The sequence below is a fragment of the Neofelis nebulosa genome, chromosome 2 (assembly GCF_028018385.1).
Source record: "Neofelis nebulosa isolate mNeoNeb1 chromosome 2, mNeoNeb1.pri, whole genome shotgun sequence".
Lineage (NCBI taxonomy): Eukaryota > Metazoa > Chordata > Mammalia > Carnivora > Felidae > Neofelis > Neofelis nebulosa.
In genome coordinates, this window is record NC_080783.1 from 5,216,204 (window position 1) to 5,224,291 (window position 8,088).

The window sequence follows — 8,088 nt, forward strand, 5'->3', positions numbered from 1 at the left end:
TCTTCCTTACCTTCTTCTTCCTTACCTCCTCCAGGAAGCCCTCCTGGCATAGCTCCTGAGAGGGCAGATTTGCCAGATTTCATCGGACTCCATCACTGTTTCTGATCTGTGAACAACCAAGATCACCATTTCCCTGTTAGAGCTAGATCTTTCCTATTTATATCTGTCTTTCCTGGCCTTAGATGTCAATACTTCCTCCTTCACCACTCTTTTGGATGTCTGCTAAAATCCTGCCCTTTCTGCTGCCTCTTTAAGAAATCTCTCTCTCTCTCTCCAGTTCAATCCTCCCAGTCTGGTTTATTTTATTTTTACTTTTCCAGGGCGACTGTTCTGACTATAAGCCTAAAGATTTTTTTTTTTTTTTTTTAATGTCACTCTGGCTTCTCCTAGATTTTCTGAGCAAATGTGATTCTTAGAGGCACAGGCATTTGTAGCTTTCAGGTTTGCAACAGTTCTGGGGAGCTGTTTCTCAACCTTAATCCAAAATGACAGCTTTTGTTTCTTCAGAGACTCCCGTTTCCTTTTATTTGTTTATTACGAAAACCCACCACCTCGTGCAGGTGACTCAGTTCAGGTCTCTGAAGTCCAAAGCCAGGAGCAGAGGTTTTGTTATGAACATATGTACAGCCAGCGCAGGGCCCTGTGGGGAACCACATGATTAAAGCTTTGTCCCTCCAGCCTCCTCCTCGGATGTGCTTACAGAATGGGATTGGGCGGCCAGTGCATCACTGCCCATCTCCCCACGCCTGTCACCCACATAAAAGCTAGACAGAACTCCCCGCAGAACTCAGCTGCCTCTTAGTTTAAAAGCAGAAAATGTTCTGCCTACCGAAGTCAAGGTCAAGGTCGAGGAGGCTCTCCTCCAGCTTTAGCCTCACCTGTGATACTGGTGTGCATGTTTAAATGTCAGCTGTGCCTGCATAGCTCAAGGTCAAGTTGTAGCAGCTGGCATACCGCGGCCGCCCACACACAGCTCATGTTTGGCTAATGCACCTACTTGGCCCCAGTAGCACCCGCCTTGGCTAAGGCCGGGGCTCTGTGGCCTTCTACCACCCACCTGAGTTTGCTAAGGGTAGGAGCATTTGCTAAGGTGTGGGTAGCTTGTGCTTGCTCAAGGTCAGGTCCTGCTGTCCTTCCTTTTTGAAGGAACAAAAAACAGAATTGAGAAACAAAACTGTCCAAAGCAGTGACGCACCAAGATCAAATCTCACTTGGACGATCTTAAATCAGCTTAAAACTGTCAATATTCAAAAATCTGCAAGACCTGTCCTCACTACAGTGTTGATTGACCTGTGTCTTTTGCAGTCCAAAAGGTACTCCTGGGGGGGCTTCTGGGTGGCTCAGTTGGTTAAGCGTCCGACTTCGGCTCAGGTCATGATCTGTCAGTTCGTGAGTTCGAGCCCCGCGTCCAGCTCTGCGCCGACAGCTCGGAGCCTGGAGCCTGCTTCGGATTCTGTGTCTCCCTCTCTCTCTGCCCATCCCTGCTCATGTTCTCTCTCTCTCTCTCTCTTCTCAAAAATAAATAAACATTTAAAAATTTTTCAAAAGGTACTCCTGGACCAGATCATGGCTTAGCATGTACAGGAGCACCGGGCTTAGACCTCCCTGCTCAACCGCAGGCAGAGACAAGGAACCATAACCCTCCACATACGTGGTTGTGGTCCTGGAGCCCTTGGGGCTGCGAGGAGCAGACCAGAGTGTCTCCTCTTTGCTCTCAGGAGGAGGAGGACGGGCCGGCTGTGCACGCCTGCTCTCTTTTCCTGACTTCCCGATCTGCTCACTGACCCCAGCTCTCTTGGAAAAAATGGAAGGTAGGACAGGAACCAGAGTGTTTAGGGGGAATTCCTCTTGTGGAAACCAGTGTAGCGAGGGACAAGCTTCTAAATGCTATTACTGTTACATTATTAATGAGGAGAAACTGGCTGCCTCTGGGAGCATTAGCACTGCTCTGGGGTCGTTGCTGATAAAGTGTTGTGTTGGCTTGCATAACACAGAAGGCACCGCACACATGAGCACCTAAGCCCTGTGATTTCAGTCACCCCGGTTGAAGTGTTAACTCAGATTATGTGAAGCTCTTTTACCTTCGATCCAATTGGGTGCTGAGGACTGGCAGAGCTCCAATGTCAACAAAGCGTAATTTTAAAGATGCAGTCTGGCATAATCCAAGCATCTTAATATATCTGAGCCTTTGCCAGTCATAACATTTGGAGGACCGACAATTGGAATCCGATCATTTTCCTTTTGTTTTGTGTCCTTGGTTTTAAGAAGGACAAGGTGATTGACTTCTTCCCAGTGGAAGCTGAGCCCTTACATCTGGACACTACAGAGGGAGCTCAAATAATGGGTACCCTTGAGGAGTATCTGTGAGACCCCAGGGCTGTGGGATGGACTGGGGGTTTCCGGAGGATGGGTTTTGCTGTTATTTCTGTGACACTGGTAGCCTCTGCCATCTGTTCACCTAAAAAGGTGTTGAGCTGGGATAAGAGGTACTAGGAGAAGCTCATTATTTTATAGAGATAGGTAGAGATAGATAGATGCTAGATAGATAGATAGATAGATAGATAGATGATAGATACAGATGTGGGTATACACAAGCATGACTATACTTCCATATATTTCTTAGCTCTGTCCTCCGCAAGAGCCTGGAAGCAGTGACATTCCAGTACCGTGAGCACACCTGTTGCCCATATCTTAGTCTCCAATAAAAGGAAGTGGTTGGTGCCAGTACTGGGAAAGGGAAAACACAAGATGAGCCTAGAACATCTTGTGATGCCGAAAAGTAAGGGAAAGCTCGAGAAGAGATGAGAGCCTGTCAACAGACACAGGAGTCAACCTAAGGGAACCCCAAGTGGCCAAAGTTGAAACAGTTGAGCTACGGTATTGAATAATACATAGAATAAAATACAAAGCCATCATGCCTTCGTACTGGGGTACATAAAGAATTGAACGGTAAGTAAGCAAACGGGGGAGGAGAGACATCTCTTCCTTGAAAAAGAATTTCAAATGCTGAATAAAGACGAAAAGAGGGAAATAAAGAATCACCCGTGATGCACACACCTCAGTGATAACGTTTGCAGACAAGAGCCCTGATACTAAGGTTAGAGGGAGGAAGTTTGAGAAGTAGGGTTTCCAGAGTCCCAAAGCATCTCCCCCGAGATTCTTATCTACTACCAAGGAGGGAAAGAGTAAATTTATAATGGAGAAACCCAGCAGACACCAACTGAACCAAAATGATCAAGAGGAACGTCATAATTAAGAACACACACCGGCGTCATGAACTCCTTGAGGAGACGCACCGAAAGAATATCATGTCCGTTTTGTCATATTCCTGCTGAAAATGTATCACCTTGCTCCAGTCTTGAGGAAACATTGGCCTTAACTGAGGAACATTGTTCAAAATAACCAGTCAGCGTTCACCCCAAGCGTCAGAGTTGCACGAGGTAGAGAACTAAGGAACTGACCCAGACCACAGAGACTAACCGGGAGATAACAGCTAAGTGCTGTGCGGAATCCTGGATGGGACCTCGGAACGGAAAAGAGATATTGGAGGAAAAAATCAGTGAGATTCTAATAAGGTCTGCAGTTTAGTTCATTTCCTGTTCTTTTCGTGGGTGGGTGTGCAGGTGCACCAGGTTTCACGGCCAGCTCGGAGCCCCGTGTGGGGCTCGATCTCACGATCACGAGATCGTGACCTGAGCCGAAATCAAGAGTTGGACGCTTAACTGTAGCCACCCAGCCGCCCCTAATTTCCTGTTCTTGATTTCACTTTGGTTGGGGTGGCAGAAGCTGGAAACAGGGTGTCTTACTTTGACGATTTTGTTTTAAATCTGAAACGAACTCAGTGAGCTCGAAGGAACACATTTTCTCTCCCCCTGTGAGTTTATGCAGGGGCAGACCCAGATTTTGTGGAGTCTGAAGCTTGTACAACTTTGGAGGGCCTCATTAGGAAGGAGCGTACAAAACTATGAATATAAAATTAGGCACAAAAGTGAGTGTTTATAAAGAGTAAAGAAAGTGCAATAGGTTTTTGATTACACATAATTTCGTAATTGAACTGCACTCGCCCCACAAATGCAGACTTCTAGAAAAGTACTGTTTTCGAAGAGAACCTTCTTTGCTTAGGCTGTTTTGCTGTGTGGGCAGCAACTTCGCATGTCATTTCGCCTAGAACCATCGGACGTTGCAAGGATATGATGTGTCAGATACGCGAAAACAGGATCCAAGAGCTGGGGTGCATTAAGATTTATGTATCTTTATACCCAGATGTGCCTACCGTTTCTCCCACTGCTGCAGTTACATAGAGACTCTGATAATTCTATTTATGCAATTCCGTGGTGAAGAAGAAAAAAAAGACGGTCCATTTACAGGCGTCTGTGCAGCATCATAGATATGTCCCTGATGGGAAGGAGAGGGCTTCCGTGTTAGCAAGGCATCTATGAGCACTGAATTCTCAGCTTGTAATTTTACACCTAGTGTTGGAAGGATATTTCACTGTCTAGCTCCTGCTTCTTATTTTAAACTCAGTTTTGCTCTGTTACATACATCCTTGCGATGCTGGGAACGTAAAGGGGTACCTTCGTGTAGCGAGGTGGCTCCCAGGGCCGTACATCAGGGGAGTCCCAGGGAGGGTGATAGGGTTATTCCCGGCAGCCATTGTTCCTATGCTGGGTTGGCTAGAATGACCACAGTTATGCACAAAGATAACCACAAACCAGATAAGTATGCCCATTCAGCCCCAACTAAATATATCATCAAGGCAACTTCACTCTAATACCAGCGACACGAGGAGAAGTTGACAGAAGGGAAGGAGAGAAAGAGGCAGAGAGAGATCATAAGTAACTGTGGTTAAAATATCCTCTGCAAAGTTTTCAAAAACATGTACGGCCATGTCAATACATCACTCGGCCCCTCCCAGGGTCTTGGAAGGGGCCCCCGCAAACCAATGGCCCCAAAGCGTAGACCCCTTCAGCTGAATCAGCCTCTGGCCGTCCCCCTCAACTGAGATCGTGCCTTTCTCCCACCTTCAGTTAGTTCTTCATTCCCCAGCCAGCCCCTCCCAGACCTGTGGCCAGCAAGCCTTTTCTGGCTGTTTCCCACCTTTCCCTTTGCTAGTCCCACGCTATGAGGACCACCTTCTACTCTCTGGCCGTCTTTGTTCTCCTCTTCAAGACACTGCCAACAGGAATCCCTTCCCCGGAGAAGCTAGAGACAGGGAGAAGATTGAGCGGGACCCTTGTGATGGGATTGCCTGTCTCTGTGCCGCACTAAGAGTTTGGTTTCAATTGTGATCATAATTTATTATTGGTGGTGAGCTTGAACCGGGGGCCGGGCGATTCCTGTGCACTCAAATATCCCCCGTGACTCCGCGAACAGGCCAGAGTGACAGTCGAATGGTCCAACTCCGTTAGGGCAAGAGCGGTGCTCGATCGGGAATGGATTCGGCTCCAGCGATAAAATGGGGAGGCCCACTGCTGCGCCAGGCGTGACGTGAACCCTTTAGCTGCGGGAGAATGGGAAGGAAGAGTTGACCTGCAGTCAGGCGCGTTGCTGAGGACAGTGGCTCTTCACCCACCGGAACAGGAGCGGTTCAGCCTTCTGTGGGTCCTATGGTCTTCCTTGGGCCAATAGCCATGGAGACCAGCCCTGGAGATAGGGACTGATAGTGGCATTCATTTACTGAGGAGAGAGAGGTGGAGAGGGCTCAAGTAATTTGCTTCAGCTCACACAGTGGAAGGTTGCAGAGGCAGAAGTCTGCTCGCTCTCTTCACCACTGGCCTCCGAGACTTTAAATGAAGGGTCCCCTCTTCCTACATCGTTTATTTTATCCCTTTGGGTGCTGCATATGGACCTATGAGCGGCCGAAGAGCTAACCCCATGACCTAGGGAGCTGAAATACAACGAGAGCCGCTCACTGGTAACCATCTGGGCCCAGGAGTGGACTCATGGCACCTGGAGGGGATTTCTTACCAGAGGGACACTACCCGCCACCCCTCAGCCTCAGGGTCCTTGAAGGCCAAACTGGACTTTGCATAATTGTTAAAAAAAACAAACAAACAAACAAAACACAAAAAACCTGTAGATATTCCAAGGGTGCCTGGCAAAATTAGCAAGAGAGATTCTTCTTTAAAAAAAATGTTTATTTGTCTATTTTTGAGAGACAGAGAGAGAGACAAAAAATGCAAGTGGGAGAGGGGCAGAGAGAGAAGGAGAGAGAGAATCCAAAGCAGGCTCTGGAAGCCTGATGCGGGGCTTGAACTCATGAGCTGTGAGATCATGACCCGAGCCGAAGTCGGACACTTAACCAACTGAGCCACCCAGGTGTCCCAGCAAGAGAGTTTCTTAAACATGATTCGGGTCAGTCTGAAGACACCTTTCCCCAAATCCTCACCAATACGGGTTCCCTTCCAACTGCTCAGTCTTGGGTAGTTAAGTAGGTTGGGGCGCCTGGGTGGCGCAGTCGGTTAAGCGTCCGACTTCAGCCAGGTCACGATCTCGCGGTCCGTGAGTTCGAGCCCCGCGTCAGGCTCTGGGCCGATGGCTCGGAGCCTGGAGCCTGTTTCCGATTCTGTGTCTCCCTCTCTCTCTGCCCCTCCCCCGTTCATGCTCTGTCTCTCTCTGTCCCAAAAATAAATAAAAAACGTTGAAAAAAAAAAAAATTAAAAAAAAAAAAAAAAGTAGGTGAGACAAGGAATTACATTGTTGCTTTGACTTGCTTTTATTTGTGAGGTTGAGCGCTTTTAGAGTAAATGTTTAGGAAGGCAATTTGGCTGGGCTTCCCAAAACTCTGAAGTGTCTGCACTCTTTTACACATGAATTTTACTTATAGAAATGCGTTGTTTATTCTCGCAAAAGAACACAGAAATTTATTATAATAATAACATCCAACAGTTGCTGAATGTTTACAACATGCCAAATGCTCTTCTAAGTGCTTTATATTTTGTTCCCATTTTATCTTTACAACAGCCTATTGGGAGGCACTATTTTTATTTCCACTACACAGATGAGAATATTGAGATAGAGACTAATTACCTTGCCCACAAAACACGCAGCTAATTTATTACAGAGTCACGACACCTAGACATAACTTACATAGCTCTCAATGAGGGAACTGGCAAAGAAACTTTAGAACAGCTCTTCAGTGCAATACCAAACAGCTGCTTGGGAAGATTAACAGAGATGCTTATTTACCTACTGATAAGGAAAGATGTTTAAGATAAACACATCCCTGTAGATCCAGATACCTATATATGTCTATATAGATATGTATACTATCTATAAATACTCAGTACACACACATATATCGTGCAAAAAGTCAAGTAGCTAAGAGTGTCAGCCCACATAGATAGAAAAAAGTATGTATTATAAATGTATCATGTATAGGTCTGATTCTGTGGGGACAAATATTATCTGGAAGGAGATATAAGGAACCTCCACAAGACACGAGCCTACTTGTGGTTGCTTTGGAGCCTAGGTGTTGGGATGGAGGAGGTTTGCCTTATTTTTTACTGCATATACTTTTTTTTTAATGTGTGTTTATTTTTGAGAGAGAGAGAGAGAGAGCTGGGGAGGGGCAGAGCGAGAGAGAAAGAGAGGGAGAGAGAGACAGAATTCGAAGCAGGCTCCAGGCTCCGAGCTGTCAGCACAGAGCCCAACACGGGGCTCGAACTCATGGACCCTGAGATCGTGACCTGAGCCGACGTTGGACGCTTAACCCACTGAGCCACCCGAGCGCCCCTACTTCATATACTTCTGCAAAGTTTGATTTAAAAGCAAAAACAAAAAGCAAAAAACCACGAGTACTACTTGAGAGATTAAAAAACGACAAAACGATGTTTTAAGTGGACATAATGGTCTCGATCTCATGGCACTGTCTTAAGAATTAAATGGATGGCAGCGAACGAGTCGAGCCTGGGCCCCACCGAAGGCTGGGTCTCGGTGAATACTAATCCTGAATCTGATACAACAGCTGGCCCGGGGCACACAGTACATCATTATTGATTGAAGAGTGGGGTTCAAGAGCCAGCCTTGCACTGAAAGGCTCAGTTCTGTTCTCTGAGCAAGGGCCCTAATTGCTTGAAAACGAAGCTT